This window comes from Suricata suricatta, chromosome 13, assembly GCF_006229205.1.
Source record: "Suricata suricatta isolate VVHF042 chromosome 13, meerkat_22Aug2017_6uvM2_HiC, whole genome shotgun sequence".
NCBI lineage: Eukaryota > Metazoa > Chordata > Mammalia > Carnivora > Herpestidae > Suricata > Suricata suricatta.
This window is the reverse complement of record NC_043712.1, coordinates 20,910,662-20,932,205: the sequence shown is the minus strand read 5'-3', so window position 1 is coordinate 20,932,205 and position 21,544 is coordinate 20,910,662. Positions and strand designations below refer to the sequence as shown.

General features: G+C 41.5%; 1 pseudogene; it reads right to left on the bottom strand.

Annotated features, from left to right (window-relative positions):
* Positions 1 to 843: 843 nt before the first annotated feature.
* On the bottom strand, positions 844 to 1,631 carry LOC115276458 (annotated as a pseudogene).
* Positions 1,632 to 21,544: the final 19,913 nt, after the last annotated feature.

Below are 21,544 nucleotides of genomic sequence, written 5' to 3'. Positions count from 1 at the left end.
ACATTCTCTCTTTCTCCCTCTCTCTCTGTCTCAAAAATAAATAAATAAACATAAAAATTTTTTAATTTATTTTTTTAATGTTTTATTTATTTTTGAGACAGAGAGAGAGAGAGCATGAGAGGGGAAGGGGCAGAGAGAGAAGGAGACACAGAATCGGAAGCAGGCTCCAGGCTCTGAGCTAGGTGTCAGCACAGAGCCTGATGCGGGGCTCGAACCCACAAACGTGAGATCTGACCTGGGCTGAAGTCGGAGGCTTAACCAACTGAGCCACCCAGGCGTAAAACATAAAAACTTTTTAAATAAAATTTGAGTTTTTAAAATCAATCCTTAGGACATTAAATCCCTATTGCTATGTATTACTAGTATTTTTCCCAACCTGCCCTGAGTCTTTTGACTGATTGTGGTATTTTTCAATAAACAAACCAAAAAAAATTAATGCAGCCATTCATACCTATGTTTTCCTTTACAAATTCTGGGTCTTCTGGATTGCTTAAGAATTCTCCCCTCATCCCAATTTATACATATATTCCCTCAATTTCTTTTTTTCACATTTATTTTTTTAATGTTTATTTATTTATTTTTGAGAGAGAATGCAAGTGGTGGAGGACAGAAAGAGAGAGTAGGGGTGGGCGTGGAGAGAGAATCCCAAGCAAGCTCTGCACTGTCAGCACAGAGCCTAATGCGGAGCTCAAACACAGGAACCGTGAGATCATGACCTGAGCCAAAATCAAGAGTCAGACACTTGACTGAGCCACCCAAGTACCCCATCTTTTATTCACATTTAAAACTTTAATCCACCTAAGATATACTTTCTTTTTTCTTTTTTTTTTTTTTTAGTGGCCAAAGGACAGATTTTATTGAGCTCCTCAATCCTAGTTCTCTCTCTTGCACAGTCCTGGTTCCCCGGAGATACCCACTTTGCGGCCAGCAGGAGCATCTCTGCGGATAGTAGAGGGTTTGCCAGTGTGCTGGTGGTTGCCACCTCCGAAAGGATGCTCTACAGGGTTCATGGCCACACCACGCACACGTGGCCAGCAATTCCTCTTTGCCTTATACTTGTGGTAAGCACGCCCAGCCTTCAGAATGGGCTGGTCGATGCCGCCACCTCCAGCCACCACACCAACCACAGCTCTGCCGCCTGAAGAAATGACTTTCTTTGATCCTGAGGGCAGCTTCACTCGAGTCTTCTTGGTCTCTGGATTGTGGGAGATGACAGTAGCGTAGTTTCCAGAGGATCGGGCCAACTTGCCCTGTCACCAGGCTTCTCTTCCAGACTACACATGATAGTGCCCTCAGGCATGGTGCCCACTGGGAGCACATTGCCTATGTCGAGCTGGGCCTTCTTGCCACAGTACACAAACTGGCCAGTGTGGATGCCCTCGGCAGCGATGAACACTTCCGTCCGCTTCTTAAATCGGTACGGATCCCGAAAGACTACCTTGGCGAGGGGAGCACCGCAGCCCGGGTCGTGGATGATGTCCTTCACGATGCCCTTGATGTAGCCGTGCCGTTCAGCGCAGTCCACGGCTAGCAGACGCGCAGCTCCCTTACGGTGCTTCACGTGCGCGTGGAACACCGAGCCCGCACCCTTTCTCTGTCCACGGATGACGCGGCCCATGGCGGCGGTCTGCCGCCCAGCGCGGCCGGAAGAGGTAAGATATACTTTTTGTATATGATGTGTGAGGAAGAGGTCTAAACTGTTTTCCTCATGATGCACAACCAAACCACTAATTAAATAGATGGATTCTTTCCCCGCTTAATGTGATGTGTACCTTTGTCTTATATTAACTGCCCACATACACCCAAGGTTATTTCTGGACTCAATTATGTTTCTCTGATCTGTGTAGAGATTTTTGTGTCAAGTTCCTGGGGTTTTTATTGCCATTTTCCATAGAATTGTAAGTAAGTAACTACAGGTCCAGCAGAATGAAGAGTGAGAAGCTACTGGATTTGGATTTGAGTCCCCGAACCATTGATCACGTTTGTGAGTACAGTTTCATGGAGATGTGGAGATGAATGCTAGATCCAGTCATGTTTGGAAAAGAATAGAAAGTATAGGTTGTGTTCTTCAAGAACTCAGCAGTGAGAGGATGTGAGAAGGTGGCAAGGTGGATTGAGTGGGAAGAAAAAAAAAAGGGAAATGTTTTAAAGCCCAGGGAAGATTTGCACATTTGTGAGCCAGAATGAAAGGATCAATAGAAGGGGACCAACTGACAACAGAGGATACACACCTACTAAAGAGTTCCAAACGTCCATGAACTTCTTTCCAGAAGAACTAAAACACTGCGGCTACCATAAAATGGTGTTACTTGGTCGCAGGCTCTGTATATTATGTGTCGTCATTGAGGCTTCCTGTAGTCTCAGCAACATGAATCACTATATTTAAAAATAGGTGAAGGGGAGCTTTGGATACTGTGTCTCCCTCTCTCTCTGACTCTCCCCTGCTCACGCTGTCTCTCTTTCTCTCTCAAAAATAAATAAAACATTTAAAAAAATAGGTGAAGGGGATTAAGAGGTATGAACTTCCCATCACAAAAGTAATGGGGGTGAAAAGTACGGCACGGGGAATAGAGTCAACAATATGGTAATAACTTTGTACGGTGACAGATGGCAAATACACTTCTCATGGCAAGTATTTAGTAATGTATATAAATGTCAAATCATTGTGCTGTACACCTGAACCTAATATAATATTGTATGTCAACTACATTTTAATTACAGACAAACAGACAAACAAATACCAACTACATCCTCCCTGTTGGTGAAAACTATGATGAAGTTAATTTTTTCTCTGTAAAGTATGATTCTGAGGATAGACACTGGAGGAGGAGACCATGGAAGGCACTGGATTTTTTTTAAGTTTTATTTACTTTGAGAGAGAGAAAGAGAGTAGGGGAGGGGCATAGGGGAGGGAGAGAGAGAGAATCCCAAGCAGGCTCTGCACCATCAGCACAGAGCCTGACATGGGGCTCAATCCTGCAAACGTGAGATCATGACCTGAGCTGAGATTAAGAGTTGGACACTTGGGGCGCCTGGGTGGCTCAGTCGGTTAAGCCTCCGACTTCAGCTCAGGTCAGATCTCAACGTTCGTGGGTTCGAGCCCCACGTCAGGCTCTGTGCTGACAGCTAGCTCAGAGCCTGGAGCCTGCTTCCGATTCTGTGTCTCCTTCTCTCTCTGCCCCTTCCCCTCTCATGCTCTCTCTCTCTCTGTATCAAAAATAAATAAAATATTAAAAAAAAAAAAAGAGTTGGACACTTAACCAACTGAGCCACCCAGGAGCTCTGGAAAGCGCTGGGTTCTGAGGCATCACAGGGCCTCTGCTTCCTGATGAGTAAGGTAGCATTTGCTGGTTCCTTTTTCTTCTGCTCCAAACAAGGGAACAGCTAAACCTGCATTCCTACCTTCTGGGGCAGAGTTTTGCAAATGTGGCTTGCACTGGCACAGGAGAGTTAGCTGAGAAGCTTTACGAAAAGAAAAAGAATGTCAATGCCCAGGTGGCACTCTAGGCCAATTACATCAGAGTCATGTGACCTGAGTGTAAGTATTTTTTAAAGCTTCCTGGGTGGTTTCAATGTACCACAAAAGACTGTAAGCCACTGATCTAGAGCCTCTGAACCCCTGATATGCAAGGCTATTTTCTCAACCTGGGAGATGTAGCCTGGCAAGGTTCAGTGTGAAGAAATATTAGAGACCGATGACCAATACTCTTCCATGTGACAGAGCATATTCTCTGCATGCCACAGTACTTAGGATGTCTCTCAAGGAGAAAGCTGGTGATGCCTTGAATTAGGGTGTTTGCCAAGGTATTTTTAACATGGGCAAGCCTCCAGAAGGCACGGCAGTGTTTGCATAATGGGGTGCTTTGGTCATTGTGCAGGGAATAAAAAGGTTAAAATATCACAGGAAATGAAAGAGAAGCTACTCCTGAGGTGAAGTTGAATGTGAGAATTTAATTAGTAAGAGCGAGAGTCATTCACTTAGGAGTTTCCTGGGAGGTGAACTCATTTCTTTATCAGCTCTCCTAGTGGCTGGAATGCTGTTTAATCCAATGGCCAAGAGGCAAAGAAAAATGAACTGTAGTACAAATTGTTTTGACATCCAAGCAAATAGAACAAACATGTATTCCCACCCTAAAATCAAAGTTTGCAAAACTTAAACTGTATCTACTGGTAAACAAAATGAATTGTACTGAAATCTGAAAAAACGGAACACTAGGGCGTCACCCTGACATTTGAGAAGCAAAAAGAAATATCTGCTAGTGTTTGATTTTTATTCCCAGGGGTCGTCTTTTTGTGATCTCTTAACTAGAGAGCAGGAAGTTGAGTTTACCATCCAGAGACTCCTCTCATAATAAGTCAGATGTCTGCACGTATGTAACTTCGTAGATAAAAAACATTTCCAAGCTCACAATTGAGAGTACAAAGCCCTGGTAGGTGCTGTAGGTGACCTTGGATAATGATGTGACCACTCTAAATCTCAGTTTTACCATCTTTAAAGTGGGGATGACGGTGATGATGATAACAGTTAGATACCTCAGCATAAGTTGTTTACAAAGGGCTTTGCTCCGGACCCAGGACAGGGTAAGCATTCGATAGATCATAATCATTCCTGTAGTTATGTTCTATTTATAAACTAAGAGACTTAGAAGTGTCCCTAGCTGTCATTATCTGACTTTTAAGGATCATAAATAGCTGAAATGTTCTGGCCTTAATAAAGAACACATGGTTTCATTTAGAGATGCACTATTCTAAATCTTAATTCTTGATTCTGATCCCTCAGATGGGACCATTCTCCTTCGGAAGTTGTGTTCCTGTCTCTTAGCTAACCCAGCATCCTCTGTCCAGTGAAAAACTAAAAATACACTGAGTACACAGGCTACAAGCTATTGCTTTATTTTTAAATTTTCTGATTCCCTTGGAAACATAACCATCTCCATCAGCATATCGGCTCAGTCTGAAGATGGTAGCCAGATAGGATGCCACATGGAACAAACTGAGAGTCCCATGAACTAACACCAACCAGTGCAGGGCTACAGGTCATAAGCGAAGGAAATTCCAGAGGTTCTCACTAGTATGAGTTCTGGAGACATGGACAAGCTTCTGGAAGAAAAAGAAACACTCCCTGATAGAGTCCATTGGTCCACCGCTGATTGCTAAGGTATGTAGTGTTGCAGGAGAGACTGCCCTGCCCAAAACACCATTTCTTCTTTGTTGTTTCCTATCACACTGGGGCAAGGTCTAGAAACAAAGCCTACTTCACAATCACAGAGAACACTGGACACTCCTGTACTGACATAACTGGAAAGCCAGAAGGAAAGAGATTCCTGTTATTTAAAATGTCCTAGGTGAAAGAAGGAACTGTTGCCTATTAACAAATACCCGTAGACTTCTGTTTTAAACAGATAATGCACGAGAGAAAACTAGAGATACCAAAACTGACTTTTAAAAGGTTCTAAATAAAGTATTAGCAAATGGAATCTAGAAATAGATTTAAACAGCAATACACCATAATTGTGTGTAATCTATTAATGCAAATGTGGCTAAACGTTAGGAAATCTATACTAATATTGATCAAAGGTTTTTCTTACCATATGAACCCTTATAGTTATCAATGATTTATAATATTTAGTGTCCACTCCTGATAAATGCTCTTTGTGAAATGGGATTAGGTGAATAATTTCCTTAATGTCAAGACATATCTCAAACCAAAAGCCAATATCATGCCTATGACATTGCTTTTATGTGATAGATATAGCAATTAGACAACAAAATAAGAGGCTTAAACACTAGAATGCAGAAAACAAAATTATCACTTTTGCAGATAATACAAAAGTATAAGATTCAGGAGAAAATTATTGAAAAGTAAAAATAAGACAGTTCAAAAAGTTTCATGACATAATATTAATATTTAAAAGTCACAAGTCTTACAATGTATTAAAATATAACCCAAAATCAATCCATTTGTAAAAATATAAAAACATAAAATTACACAAATAAATGTGAATTGTGTGAAAAAGCAGAAAATTACCAACAAATATAAAATAAAGTGAGTGAAAAGGTGAAAAGGCATGCCTGTGAGTAAACAGAAATATTCAGTATAGTTGTAAAAATACAAATTCTTAAATATAAATTCTAATAATCTAGAAAATCACCTTGTTTATGGTCAAAATCCCAACATGATATTTGTGGGAGGGAGCATTTTAAAAAGTATTCCAACTGCATAATACAAAGGCGATATTTCAAATCAATAATGATCAGGAAAAGATAATCACATAAATAATTGTTCTATTACAACTGTGATGAATAGTAGGAAAGATAAATACAGGTTTGGTGTGAAATGTGGGTTCTTGTTTCAATCATTATGGAAAATAAATTCCAAGTACAACAAATGTTTTAAAGTAAAAACTAGAATCAACATGGCAGATAAGTACGGGGACCCAAAGTTCCCTTGTCCCTCAAACACAGCAATATTGAGGCCAGAAGACTTAGAATTCCAGGAATCCAGGCTACAGAGTGACAGAAATATCTCTAGGGGCCCATGGGGACAACTTGGTGGGCCATGGGTACATGATTGTGAATGGGGAGAGATAAAACAGACAGCATAGGCATGGAGGGGAGGGGTCCCCTTCTGCAGAAAGACAAAAGGAAAAGAAAGAGAGTCTGTGGAAGTGTAGGATTACATTTGGACAAGAGAAAAACCACGGACCATGGATTGGGAAAAACAGAAAAAGAACCAATTTCTAACTTGCAAATAGCCTTAAGAGTGAGGATCCAGGCTTGCAGGACTTCCTCTGGACTGGGGCCTGCCGCCCTGTGTGTCCAACTGGGGTGGTGGGGAACCAGCTCCAGGCTCAGTAGCCAGCTCAGAGGCACAGTCAGAGAGAGCATTTCCCTCCCTTGAGTGGTGTGGGAAGAAGTTATATACCCATTCCAAGAACAAAAGACCCTGCCGGCGCCCACCAGCCAGAGGCCCTCTGTTGGCTGGGTGGAGTGGCACTTCCCCAGAACCAGGTCCAGTGGAGCGGGGTCCTTTAAGACATCAGGGTTTGAATCCCAGCCAAACACCTGGGCAGTGTGGGAGATTGTGGAGTGGGACAGAGCAGCCTGCTCGCACCCATGCAGCACTGTGAGGACAGCCTGAACAGAGTGGACAGGGACACCCTACCCAGGGAGGAGAGACTGGGGTGTCACTATTCCCCCCCCCCCATCACCAACAAGGTGGGGGTTTAGGGAACAAGACAGCTGGCCCACAGTGTAGGCAGGACCCACCTACACCAAACCACCGTCCTCCTTGCCTGGTAACTGTGACTCTAACAGCAAAATTGACACTGATGGCCCCTCCTCCAGACCAGCACAGTCACTGGTTCCAAGACACAGTCAGATATCTGTCCAGTGGTTTTGCATTTTCTGATTTGATTCTTGGCCCATTCTTATTTTATATATATGGGTTTTTTTCTTTTTTTCTTCCTCTTATTTCTTCCCTTCTCTATTCTGGTTGTTGGTTTGTTTAAGCAGACATTTTTTATCTATTCTTTTTACACCTCTTCTGTATCTCCTTCTTTATTTTCCTCTCTCTCTCTCTGGATTAAGACATATAGTTTCTCTGATTCTCTGCCTGGTCAATTTTTTTCTCTTTTCTTTTCTTTTCTCTCTCCCCTGGTATTTCTCTCCTTGTATGGGATAAGGCTTCTTCTACCACGACCCCCTTTTAAAATTTTTTCCAGAGCTACTTCAATGAACAAATCAAAGCACACATGGTAGAAGGTACAAAGCACCACTGTGAGTAGGAAGATAAAGCAACCAGTCACAACAACAGACAGCATGCAACACACTCCAAAAACATCTCCTTAACAGTGATGACCCTGGACAGTGTATGACCCCTTTTTAATCTAGTAGTGCTCGTAGGTGCAGGACACGTAACAAGCTATTAAAACACGTACAGGACAGAAAACTAGCCAAAATGGTGATATGGAAGAATTCTCAAAAGAAATTATAGGAAGAAATGACAGAGAACTGCTCAAAATAGATATAAACAATATATCTGATCAAGAATTTAGAATAATAGTTATAAGATTAATAGTTGGGCTTGAAAAAAGCATAGAAGAGAGGAGAGCAATCTATTGCTGCAGAGATCAAGGAACTAAGAAACAGTCACTACAAATTAAATGCTGTAAATGAGGTGCAAAATAAACTAGATGCAGTAACAGCAAGGATGGAGGAAGCAGAGAGGAGAATAAGTGAAACTGAAGATAAAATTATGGGAAATGATGAAGCTGAGAAAAAGAGAGTTAAGAAAATACTAGACCACAAGGGGAAAATTAGAGAACTAACTGATTCAATGAAATGTAATAATATCCATATCATAAGAGTTCCAGAAGAAGAGAGAGAGAGAGAAGGACAGAACGTTTACTTGAACAAATTATAGCTGAGAACTTCCCTAATCTGGGGAAGGAAGCAGACATCCAAATCTAGGAGGTACGGAGAACTCCCTTCAGATTCAACAAGACTAGGCCGTCTCCACAGCATTTCATAGTGAAACTGGCAGAATACAAAGATAAAGAGACAATTCTGAAAGCGCCTAGGGACAAACGGACCTTAACCTACAAGGGTAAACACAAAAGAGTAGTAGCAGACCTGTCCACTGAAACTTGGAAGGCCAGAAGGGAGTGGCAGGAAATATTCAATGCGCTGAATAGGAAAAGTAAGCAGTCAAGAATCCTTCATCCAGAATAAAAGGAAAGATAAAGGCTTCCCCAGACAAAGAAAAACTGAAGTTCATGACCACTAAACTCCTGCAAGAGATCCTAAGTGGGATCTGTGAGTGGAATGCTACAAAGACTACAAAGGACCAGAGACATCACAACAAGCATGAAACCTATAAATAACACAATGACGCTAAATTGATACCTTTCAACAATAACTCTGAATGTAAATGGACTAAATGCCCCAATCAAAAGACGCAGAGTATCAGAATGGATTTTAAAAAAAACCCCATAAAACCAAGATCCATCTATATGCTGTCTACATTCATCTTAGACATGAGGACACCTTCAGATTGAAAGTGAAGGGATGGAGAATCATCTATCACACTACTGGAAGTCAACACAAAGCTGGAGTAGCCATAAGGCTGTCACAAGAAAGGAAGAAGGGCATTATATCATAATTACACGGTCTATACACCAAGAAGAGCTAACAATGATGAATGTTTATTCCCCCGACTTGAAGCACCCAAATATATAAATCAATTAATATACAAATCAATTAATCACAAACACAAGCAATCTTATTGATAAGAATATGGTAATTTCAGGGGACTTTAATACTCCACCTACAGCAATGGACAGATCACCTAGGCAGAAAATCAGTAAAGAAACAATGGCCTTCAATGATACACTGGACCAGATGGACTTGACTGATATAAATAATATTGAATCCAAAACAACAACAACAACAGAACAGATCAATGAATCTAAGAGCTTGCTTTTTGAAAAAATAAACAAAATTGATAAATCTCTAGCCAGACTTCTCAAAAACAAAAGAGAAGACCCAAATAGATAAAATCGTGAATGAAAAAGGACAGATCACAACCAACACCACAGAAATGCAATTATCAGGAAGTACTATTAAAAATTATATGCCAATAAACTAGACAATCTGGAGGAAATGGACAAATTCCTAGACACCCACACACTACCAAAACAAATGGGAAGAAAAAGAAAATTTCAACAGACCCAAAACTAGTGAAGAAATTGAATCAGTTATCCAAAATCTCTCAACAAATAAGAGTCCTGGGCCAGATGGCTTCCCAGGAGAATTCTACCAGACATTTAAAGCAGAGTTAAAGCAGAGTTAATACCTATCCTTCTCAAGCTGTTCCAAAAAAATAGAAAAATAAGGAATGCTTCTGGACTCATTCTATGAGGCCAGCATTACCTTGATTCCTAAACCAGACAGAGAATCCACTAAAAAGGAGAATTTCAGGCCAATATCCCTGATCAACATAAATGCAAAAATTCTCAACAAGATACTACCAAATCAAATTCAACAGTATATTAAAAGAATTATTCACCATGATCAAGTGGGATTCATTCCTGGGCTGTGGGGCTGGTTCAATATTTGTAAATCAATCAGTGTGACACATTACATTAATAGAAGAAAGGATAAGAACCATATGATCCCATCAATAGATGCAGAAAAAGCATTTGACAAAATACAGCATCCTTTCTAAATAAAACCCCCTCAAGAAAGTTGGGATAGAAGGAACATACCTTAACATAATAAAAGCCATATATGAAAAGCCCACAGCTAATATCATTCTCAATGAGGAAAAACTGAGAGCTTTCCCCCTGAGATCTGAAACATAACAGGGCTGTCCACTCCCGCCACCATTGCTTAACATAGAGTTGGAAGTCCTAGCCTCAACAATCAGACAACAAAATGAAATAAAAAGCATCCAGGGGTGCCTGGGTGGCTCAGTCAGTTTTTGGTTGGACATCCAACTTCGGCTCAGGTCATGACCTCACAACTCACAAGTTCGAGCCCTATGTCAGGCTCTGTGCTGACAGCTCAGAACCTGAAACCTGCTTCGGATTCTGTGTCTCCCTCTCTCTTTGTCCCTTTACTATTCTCTCTCTCTCTCTGTCTGTCTTTCTCTCTCTCTCTCTCTCTCTCTCTCTCTCTCTCTCTCTCTCTCTCTTTCTCAGAAATAAACATTCAAAAAAATTTAAGGCATCCAAATTGGCAAAGAGGTCAAACTTTCACTTTTTGCAGATGACATGATAATCTGCATGGAAAACCCAAAAGACTCTACCAAAAAGCTGCTAGAACTGGTACATTGATTCTGTACAAAATCAATGTACAGAAATCAGTTGTGTTTCTGTACACCAATAGTGAAGCAACAGAAAGAGAAATCAAGAAACTGATCCCATTTACAATTGCACCAAAAATTGTAAAGGTAAAGATCTACATGAAAGAGGTAAAGATCTACATGAAAACTATAGAAAGCTTATGTAAGAAATTGAAGAAGACAGAAGAAACAGAAAAACATTCCATGTTCATGGATTAGAGAAGAACAAATATTGTTAAAATGTCAATACTACCCAAAGCAATCAACACATTCAATACAATCCCAGTTAAAGTTCCATTGACATTCTCCTCAAAGCCAGAACAAACAATCCTAAAATTTGTATGAAACCACAAAAGACCCTGAGTAGCCAAAGTAATGGTGAAAAGGAAAACAAAAGTAGGAGACATCATGATTCCAGACTTTATCCTCTACTACAAAGCTGTAGTTATAAAGACAGTATGGTGTTGATGCAAAAACAGACACATAGACCAAAGGGATAGAATAGAGAACCCAGATTAGACCCACAAATGTATGGCCAACTAATCTTTGACAAAGCAGGAAAGAGTATCAAATGGAAAAAAGACAGTCTCTTTAGCAAATGGTGCTGGGAGAATTGGAGAGCAACAGGCAGAAGAATGAAACTGGACCACTTTTTTATACCATACACAAAAATAAGCTCAAAATGTGAGACAGGAAACCCTAGGGTCAAAACCCTAGAGGAGAAAACAGGTAACAACTTCATTTACCTCAGCCACAGCAACTACTTACTCAACACGTCTCTGAAAGCAAGGGAAATAAAAGCAAAAATGAACTATTGGTACCTCATCAAGATAAAAACTTCTGGACAGTTAAGGAAACAATCACTAAAACTAAAAGGCAACTGACAGAATGGGAGAAGGTATTTGCAAGTGATGTACTGAATGAAGAATTAGTGTCAGAAATCTATAAATAATTTAACAATCTCAACACCTGAAAAACAAATAATCCAGTGAAGAAATGGGCAGAAGACATCCAGATGGCCAACAGACACATGGAAAGATGCTCAACATCACTCACCATCAGGAAAATACAAATCAAAACCACATTGAGATACCACCTCACACCAGTCAGAGTGGCTAAAATGAGCAACATAGAAAACAATAGGTGTTGGTGAGAAACCCTCTTACACTACTGGTGGGAATGCACATTGGAGCAGCCACTCTGGGAAACAGTGTGGAGGCTCCTCAAAAAATTAAAACTAGAATTACCCTACAACCCAGCAATAGCACTACTAGAAACTTATCCAAAGGATACAGGAGTGTTAACTTACAGGGGTGCATGTACCCCAATATTAATAGCAGCACTTTCAACAATAGCTAAATTATGGAAAGAGCCCAAATGTCCATCAACTGATGAATGGATCAAGAAGATGTGGTTTATATATACAATGGAGTACTACTTGGCAATGAGAAAGAATGAAATCTTGCCGTTTGCAACAACATGGATGGAACTGGAGGGTATAATGCTAAGTGAAACAAGTCAGTCAGGGAAAGACAGACATCATATGTTTTCACTCATATGTTGAATTTGAGAAACTTAACAGAAGACCATGGGGGGAAGGGAAGGGGAAAAATCAGTTTCAAACAGGGAGGGAGCAAACCATAAAAGACTCTTAGATACAGAGAACCAACTGTGGATTGATGGGGGCAGGGGAGAGGAGAAAATGGGTGATGGACATTGAGGAGGGGACTTGTTAGGATGAGCACTGGGTTTTGTATGTAAGTGATGGATCATGAGAATCTACTCCCAAAGCCAAGAACACACTGTGTACACTATGTTAGCTAACTTGACAATAAATTATATTTAAAAAATAAACTGGAAGATAAAAATTGAGCATATCTCCTGAAAAAAACCAACAATAAGGAAGAAGGAAACAAATAAGAAAAGAAATGTAGAGGGTCAGCTAATTGTGCTAATATCCAACTCCTAAGAGTTCTATAAAAAGAAATTTTTGAAGAACACAGTGGAGAGGGAATTGTCAAAATACACAAATTCTTAAAAATTGAAAGACATACATTGCAAATAATGAGAAGACCTATTACCAAAGATCCAATACGACAAGTGAACCAAGAAGGCACCCATTATGAAGACAAATCTTTATGACATTTTAGACTGTCAGAGATAAAGATTCTAAAAGTTTAAAAGTAAAACACATATGCGCACACACACACACACGCACACACACACAGAGCGCAAGATGAGTGATCAATGTGGCATTCTACCTCTCAATAGCAACATTGGATGCCAGTAGCTTTGCTTTCAAATGCCAGGAAACAATACTTTCAAAATGCTAAACGAAGAAAAGATTTCTATTTAGAATTCCATTCCTAGATGAACTGTAAGTTGAGTATAAAGTTAGAATATTGACACTCAAAAATGTCAGGTTTAAAAATTGTAACCTTCTATGCACTCATTCTTAAGAAACCATTGGAAGAGGATACGTTCAGCGAAAATGGTGATAGACACCAGGAAATGCCCAAAAGTTGGGGAAGGACTGCTGTGTATCAAACTTAGAAAGCATCCAGTGTAGATTAGAGGAGAAGAACAGAACATTCCAGGAAGAATATCTCCAAAGGAGAACAAAATAAAAGATGGTGGTGAAATAATTATCTGATTTGTCTGATCATAACTGAGAAGTTTATAGTTCTCCTGAGAAGTTGAGGCTCTTAAAAAAAAGAAGAAAAAGCAAAGTATGTCAGTTATTAACTCCAAAAACAGTTCAAGAAATTTAATTATAATATACAATGTAATTGGACTGTGAGCAAAGTAGAAATGAAAAAGTACTATACATTGACATAAAAATTGGGTGTTAGGGGAAAGTTTAAGGGAAGAAGGGGGTTTGAGAGTTAAAAGCTTAGATTCCATACAGAGAAGTCAGGGAATGATGCATCAAATTAAAAATAATAAAGCAGTAGCTATGTAAGGCAATAATAAAGCTGTAGGTATGTAAGGCTGTTGTTTAGAAATATGGGAGAAAATACCAGAAGAAATGGCTGCATGAGTTGAAGATGATTCTCTCAAGTAAGTAGAAATTGAGGGTGGGAGTGGTGGTGCAGAGGCTTGCTTTGTTTTCATTATGACTTGGAGAACCAATTGAAATTTTGACCATGTACATGTATTGTCTTGGTGAGAAAAAAACATTAAAAAATAAATAAAAACTAAAATTACATAAGACCTAGAAGAAAGACTAGTATTTTTATAATTTTGGGTGAATGTCTTTCTGAGCACATCACGAAAAACCGCAATCATAAACACGATTGATAACCTCAACTGTGTAACAAGGAAAACTTTCCAACAGCAAAAACAAACAAAAACTTAAAAATAAAGCTAAAAGACAAAGGACAAATGTGGGACTATATGTGCAATACAAATGACAGACAACCTGCTGTTACTCTAACATAAAGAGTTGGGCAATTAAGAATAAATTATTCCTCCTTCCAAGTAAAAAAAAGAACCAATAGTTTCTTCAAAAGAAAGCAAGAAGATGAAAATCCTAATTCAAAAAGACACATGCACTCCTATATTTATTGCAGTATTATTTACAATAGTCAAGATATACAAGTAACTCAGGTATCCATCGATAGATGAATGGATAAAAGATGTGGTTTATATATACAATGGAATACTACTCAGTCATAGAAAAGAATAAAATCTTGCCATTTGCAACAACGTGGATAGAGCTCAAGAGTACACCAGGTGAAATAAGTCAATCAGAGAAACACAAATACCATACGATTTCACTCGTATGTGGATACAAATTTTTCTCATGTCACTACTGAGCTCTGAAGAAGAAAGGAGGAGGTATGACCAATGGCAGTTCCTATCACTTACTCTTATCAGGATTCTTCTAGGGCCTTTCACACACACACACACACACAGACACACACACACTACATACACACCACACATGCACACGTGCCACACACTGTGCATACACGTTAACACACATGCACGTGTGTACAACACACACATGCACACGCACACTTTGGGCTGTTTATTGAGGAATCACCCCTGCATTTTTGTAGTATATCCCTTCCTGGTATACTGCTCAGCTGCTTCTAAGCTTTGTGTCCTTTCTGAATCCAGAATACTGCCCAGGAATGTGGTCACGGAGGCGGCCTGTCCTTCCCCGCCCTCTAAAGTGGAACCAGTGCACAGAGAAGCACGGCTGCCTGTTTCCTGGTTCAAGTCAGGGAAAGGGCTTTCTCCCCTTTGCACAAGGGCTCTGTTTTCGTGAAACAAAGCCAGAGTGTACAACGAGCTGATTCCTCCATTAGGGTGTCTGTCTTAGTCTTTGGTGGTATTAGGAAATCCCCTTCCTTTCTCAAATTTGTCACTACTTCATGGGTGATTTAGGGAGAGGTTCTAATTATGAATGATGGCAATGGAGACAACCGTGGACCTTAAACTAGTCACAAAAATTCCACAGGATACATATAATCATAGAACAAGGTCGCAGGGTCAAGAGACACTGTGGAGGTCATTAATTCCAGTGCAGTGGCTGATCAAAATGTTGTTGGAATTTCTCTTCGAAGATTGCCGTCAGAGTCTGCACCACATTTTTCTGGTATTCTGAGTCTACAAGTGAAATCCTTTTTAGATTGTATTCGATTTTTGGAAATAGGTAAAAGCCATTTGCCACATCCTCCATTTATAAAAGAAATGTTTACAACTAAGGTTTCATGCTATATACCCTATATGCATATAGAACATTTCATCCTATATAGAGGCAGGCAGAGACAGAGAAAACTGTGAGGTAGTAAGACTAACTGATGCTCTGTGGTAGCTCATGAACACGTTCTGAAGGGAATTTCCAAAGGGGATTTGTAAAGATTTTTAAAAACACCAATAGCATCACAAGTGAATAATCCGATTTGTTTTGGGGGAAACCATGAATATCTGGTTTGTTTGTGGGGGGTGAGAAGTCTCATTAGAGTCACAGTTTGTTTAGCAGATGTTCTCTTCTTTGTAAATGTTATTTTGTTATTCTGAAAGCCTTACTACCTTTTGTTATTCTGAAAGGCTTACCTCCCCTTCCTACCCCTCTCTCCCTGTACACGCCAACATCGGCCAATCCAGGACACCATCACCTCCTTCGGTTTTTACGTCGGTGATGTTTCCTTCATATTGGACTTTCCTCTCTAGTTCCTCCACTGTGTTTGTTATGTTTCTCTTATTCAAATTTCATGCCTTTGTTCACATTCTTATACCCCCCACCCCCATTACTGGCATTTCCCTCCTGGTCTTCTCTGCTGGACAAAATCCTACTAATCCTTCAAGGTCCAACCCCAAATCCATCTGAGTAGTGGATTTGCTGGCCTCCTGCATTGCTTCCTGTCATTCTGCCTGTCACTCTGAACTCCCATCACAGAAGGCACTCCGATATTTGCTGGGTGTTGTGAAATGAAGGTTGGACTGATTTCTTATCACAGGGGAAATTCAGAATCAGAATGAAAGCAAAAAACCCCACCAGTCTGTTTCAGAATGAATGATAAATTAACAACAGATGAGGACTGGATTTTACACTTCCAGTCTCATTCCTTTGAAACTGTATGGGGAAGCTTGCCAATCATGCACAATATGCGGGACACACATCAAGTCTTCCTTCGAATTTAAGAAATACGACTCAGAGAGATGTAACCAATTGGAAGCCATCAGTTAGAGAAGAGGAGTAGTAGGCCCCCCAAAAAATTATCTGAAAGTATAGACATTGAAGATACACACTGTGTGAGCTAGGATGAAAATCACACCTAGTCTTTAGACAGTGAAAATATCGGTGAGCTGTCTGATGTTCGCCTCGCTTCCTACTCCAATGTTTTCAGGTTCTTTATTGGTTGCTCTGTTTTTAATGGTGCAAGAAAAACTAAAACATACAGGTATGACTTCCAGAGAAAAACGTCAGCAGACTTGTTGTGAATTATCTGATCATTTTCCTTCCTTGCAAGAAGAGAGTACAGGTTTTCTTACTGATGTGTAAGACTTCTATGTAGTTTTTAACACTTTTGACCCATAGTTCTATGGGTTTTTAACACTTTTGTTAACCAATTTTATTGCAAACAAGTTTTTCACAAATGGCTAGGCATTTATTCCCACCCTTCCCTAATAATCCATCATTCCCCAGTGACTTGAAATTGCCACCAAAGCTTTATCCTTAGCAAGGAGAAAAAACAATAATGCACCACTCCAAATGACACACAGGCTGTAAAGGTGGGCTTGAGGTGGACCCAGGGTGCTCCAAACTGGACAATGACATTTGGAAAACTAGTGGCTATAAACAAACCAAACAGGGGCGCCCAGGTGGTTCAGTCAGTTAAGCGTATGATTCGGCTCAGGTCACGATCTCATGGTTGGTGGACTCAAGCCCACGTTGGGCTCTGTGCTGACAGCTCAGAGCCTGGAGTCTGCTCCGGATTCTGTGTCTCCCTCTCTCTCTCTCTGCCCCTCCCCCAACTTGTGTGTGTGTGTGTGTGTGCGCGCGTGTGCACGCATGTGCTCTCTCTCAAAAATGAAAAATAAACATTGAAAAACAAACAAACACCTGTGGTGAGTCAGCAAGTTTATTTCTGGGAATAATAAAAAAGAATAACAATCTACAGACTTTGGTCTTACAGTATGTGGCCTACTTGGAGCATTTCCAAAATAGAGTATAACTCAGAGTAACTTAAGCTCTGATTTCCTTCACTGTGCATCAAGCCCCATTCCTTTGTTTTATGGTAAAAAAAATAATAATAATGGGGTCCCTGAAGAGCCTCCTCAGAGTTAGATGGGAATTGACGGAGATCAAAGAATTTTGGAACTTCCCGGTTGAAATGCTTGAAAGTTGGCATCCTGTCCTTCGGACTCAAGTCTCAACTTCTCATTTCACTCAGAAAGTATCTGCTCAAAATCAGTTCTTTTTCCTGTCACTCACTTCAAACAACTTACTTTACTTCTGATTTCTCAGCATGCAGCTTCGTGGCTGACCAAGCAAGTGATTATGCAAAGCAGACGTCCTATAGCAAAAAAGATTAAGTCCATTTGGAGACTTTGCCAGACTTTCCTAAAACACAGGCTAACTCGCAGTTGGCAGATGAGAGGTACTATGACCCAATGTTCATGGGAAGCCGGTGAGGTCCCAGGGATTAAGGGCAATGACCTGGGTGACCAAGCTGACGAAAGCTGCATGGGCAATAAAGGGCCCTTTGGCAGCCCACTTGCAGGCAGGGGCTGAGGACCTGCCTGGTCAACCTTAGAAAGCGAAGCGTGCAATACAATCAATACAGACCACACCGCCAGGCCAACTACCTGGCTGTCAGCCAGCTCCCCAAGGCTGTTCGGCTTCATGCATCCGTCCAGTCCAGGCAGGCTGCCTCCTTTCCTCTAGGAGTGGGTCTTTTCATCTCAGTTATAAGCCTTGGTCTTTCTGTGCTTGGCTGTCACTGAGACTCCCATGCTCTCCCAGCTGTATCTGCACCGTGGGTTCCAACTCTGCATCTAACTCCAACGCCGGCTGAGTGGCCTCGGCATGAGGCCTACAGGGCTCAGCAGCAGCAGCCTGCAGGTGGGGGGAGAGGAGGCCAGAGGAGAGGCTGCAGCAATGAGGGGAAGTAGAGGAAGATGGAGGAAATGGAGACTCAGATATAGCCTTACAAGATGGGTCTGGGGGCTGGTCCTTTTGCATTTGTGGAGTTCCTTCAGTCTCCATCTAATCCAGCCAGTTGTTTCAGATGCACCAAACTCAGATGGACAGTCAGACCAGATGGCCATGTATTAATTTTCCAAGAGAAGTCCGGTGAGAATGTTGATGAACGCAGATCACAGGCAGCCGAGTCAGACTCAGCTGCTCTGTACCCTTGGTAGCAAGCGGGAGGCAGGCTGGAGTCTTGGAGCCTGACAGCCCCATGCACCGTCTCCCTGATAGGGCCATGCACAGTGTGAACTTGCACGTTCTGTGACCAGGACCAGGTCATGGTCTTCCTTGTTCAGCTCAGAGCTTGCACCGCCCAGCCGCTGTCCCTTCCTAGGTTCCAGGATAACAATTCCCCTGCCCTGCACACTGCCCTTCTTTAGCCAGAAGGCAACATGGTGGAGAATCTCCCACTGTCCTTGACCGTCACCAGCATGGCAAAGCCCCTGCGAACCACAAGGGCCCTGGATTCATTTGGTGCTAATCTCTATAAGACCCCAAGCCACAGCTATCACCACCCCCCACCTCAAAAAAAAGCCAAGTTCCCTTGGCTCTTGAAAGTCAGCCCTCTTTCAGGTTCTTGGATCCACTTTTCACTGGAAGGCACTTTGAACACAGGGAGTCACAGTTGGTGGCTAAGTTGTGACTGCTTTCCCCTCAGCCCTAGCTACTCTCTGCTGCACACACTTACTGCCAAGTCCTTGGCTAGGGAGGGTCCTGGCAGCTAGGGAGGACCTCTGTGCTCTCCAGCTCTGATCTGGAGCTCCTACAACCATCTGGAAGCCTTGTTTCTGGTCAATGTTGCCTTACTCTGCCCAGATCACCAAGACTCAGGATGGCCACTTCCAGGGACTATAGGACAGACCTAACCCCGAAGGGCCATGCACTACCTCTCTCAAGTTTGGCAGAGATAGACTTTTTCAGGCCAAGCTCACGAATCCTGAATCCTGCTAAGCAAAAGGATACGTGCCCATGGACCCAGAGAAATGGCTCCGTTTCCCTCCCCCAAATCTCTGTACCTCACTCAGGTAAATGCAGTCAAAGGTGGGAAAGCAGCCTTACAGACCCAGTGGCCTTCTTAAAAATCTCAGGGCCATTGGCCATTTCTACTCTTAGAAGCCTTGGCACCCCTCCCTAGAGAGAACAGAATCATGCCCTAGGGTTTGGCTCTAAAGTCAAATAGCCTTATCAGAAGGACCCAGGAAATACTGGGGTGGAGTTTAAAGTTTATCATTGATTTTTTTTTCTTTAGCAACTTGTAGTGGCAGAAACCTAAAATGGCCCACAATCCTTTACCCTAGTGTTCACATCAGGAGATGTCCCCCACCCCTGGAACTTATTTCTAACCAAGAGAATACAGCAAAGGTGAAAGGGTTTTATATACAATTAAGGTCCCCAATTAGTTGATTTTTAGTTAAACTTATTATTTTTTAATTTTTATTTATTTTTGAGAGAAAGCACACATGCGAGCAGGGGAAGGGCAGAGAGAGGAGACAGAGCATCTGAAGCAGGCTCTGTGCTGACAGCAGAGAGCCCAATGTGGGGCTCGAACTCACAAACCGTGAGATCATGACCTGAAATGAAGTCAAATGCTTAACCAATTGAGCCACTCAGGTGCCCCAAATTTTACTTAGTTAAAAGGGAGATTATCCTGGGTGGGCCTGACTTAGATAAAAGTCCTTTAAAGGAGGGCCTAGACACCTCCCTGCAGTCACAGATTCTCCTTGCGGGCTTGATGAATTAGACAGCTGTGTCCAGGAAGCCCACATGGCAGACAACTAGGCATCTAGGACCTGAGCCACCAGCCACCAGCCAGCACAATGTCAGGACCCCCCAGGCCTACAACCACAAGGAAATGAACACTGCCAACAGTCTAAATGAGCATGTTAGAGAAATTTTCCTCGGTCGAACCTCCAGATGAAAATGCAACCTATCAATACCTCAACTGCAGACTTGTGATGCCTTGAGCAGAGAATCCAACGAAACTAAACCTGGACTCCTGACCCATAGAAACTGGGGCATAGTAAGTGTGTACTGTTCTAAGCCACTAAGTTTGTGGTAATTTGATATTCAGCAAATAGAAAGTTAATACATGTCTATAAGCATATATAGTCTTTGCTATATTTCTCTTATAAATAGTTCACATTCTAGTTTCTAGTTGCCTCCCAAAGTCACATTACCAAAGATTCACAAAAAGCTGTTAAGAAATCTGTGCAGCAAGGAAAAATGCACTCAGCTTTGGGGAAATTTCAGAAGGCCAAATATGTAGAGGCACCTGGGTGGCTCAGTCAGTTAAGCACCTGACTCGATTTCAGCTCAGGTCATGATCTCATGGTTCATGAGTTCAAGCCTAGCATTGGGCTCTGGACTAACAGTGTGGAGCCTGCTTGGGATTCCCTGTCTCCTTCCCTCTCTGTCCCTCCCCTGCCTGCTCTCTCTCTCAAAATAAATAAATATACATTTTTTTAAAAGTCAAATACAGAGTGTTTAATTTAATAGCTGGCAACAGAATTAAGGAGGAAAATATTTTTGTTTAAAATAATACTTTGGTGGGGTGCCTGGGTGGCCCAGTCAGTTGAGCATCCATGACACAGGTCATGGTCTTAGGGCCATGGAACCAAGCCCCACGTTGGGCTCTGTACTGAGCAGAGCCTACTTATGATTCTGTCTCTCTCTCTCCCTTTCCCCCTCTTCTCTGTTTGTGCTCTCTTGCTCTAAAATAAATAAAATGGAAAAAATCACAACAAAATAAGAAGATAAGCACACAAAAGACTCACTTTCACCCTGTCCACCTCCACTCCATTCTTCCTTGCTCTATTTGTAACTATTTTCATTAATTCACTATTACTGTTCCAGTGTTTCTTTATATAAAATTGAATACATATTTTCATTCCCCACCTCTTACACAAAACATAGCATACCATATCCACTATTCTCCTCCTTGCTTTTCTCATTAAAACAATATATTTTAAAAGGGTGCCTGGGTGGCTCAG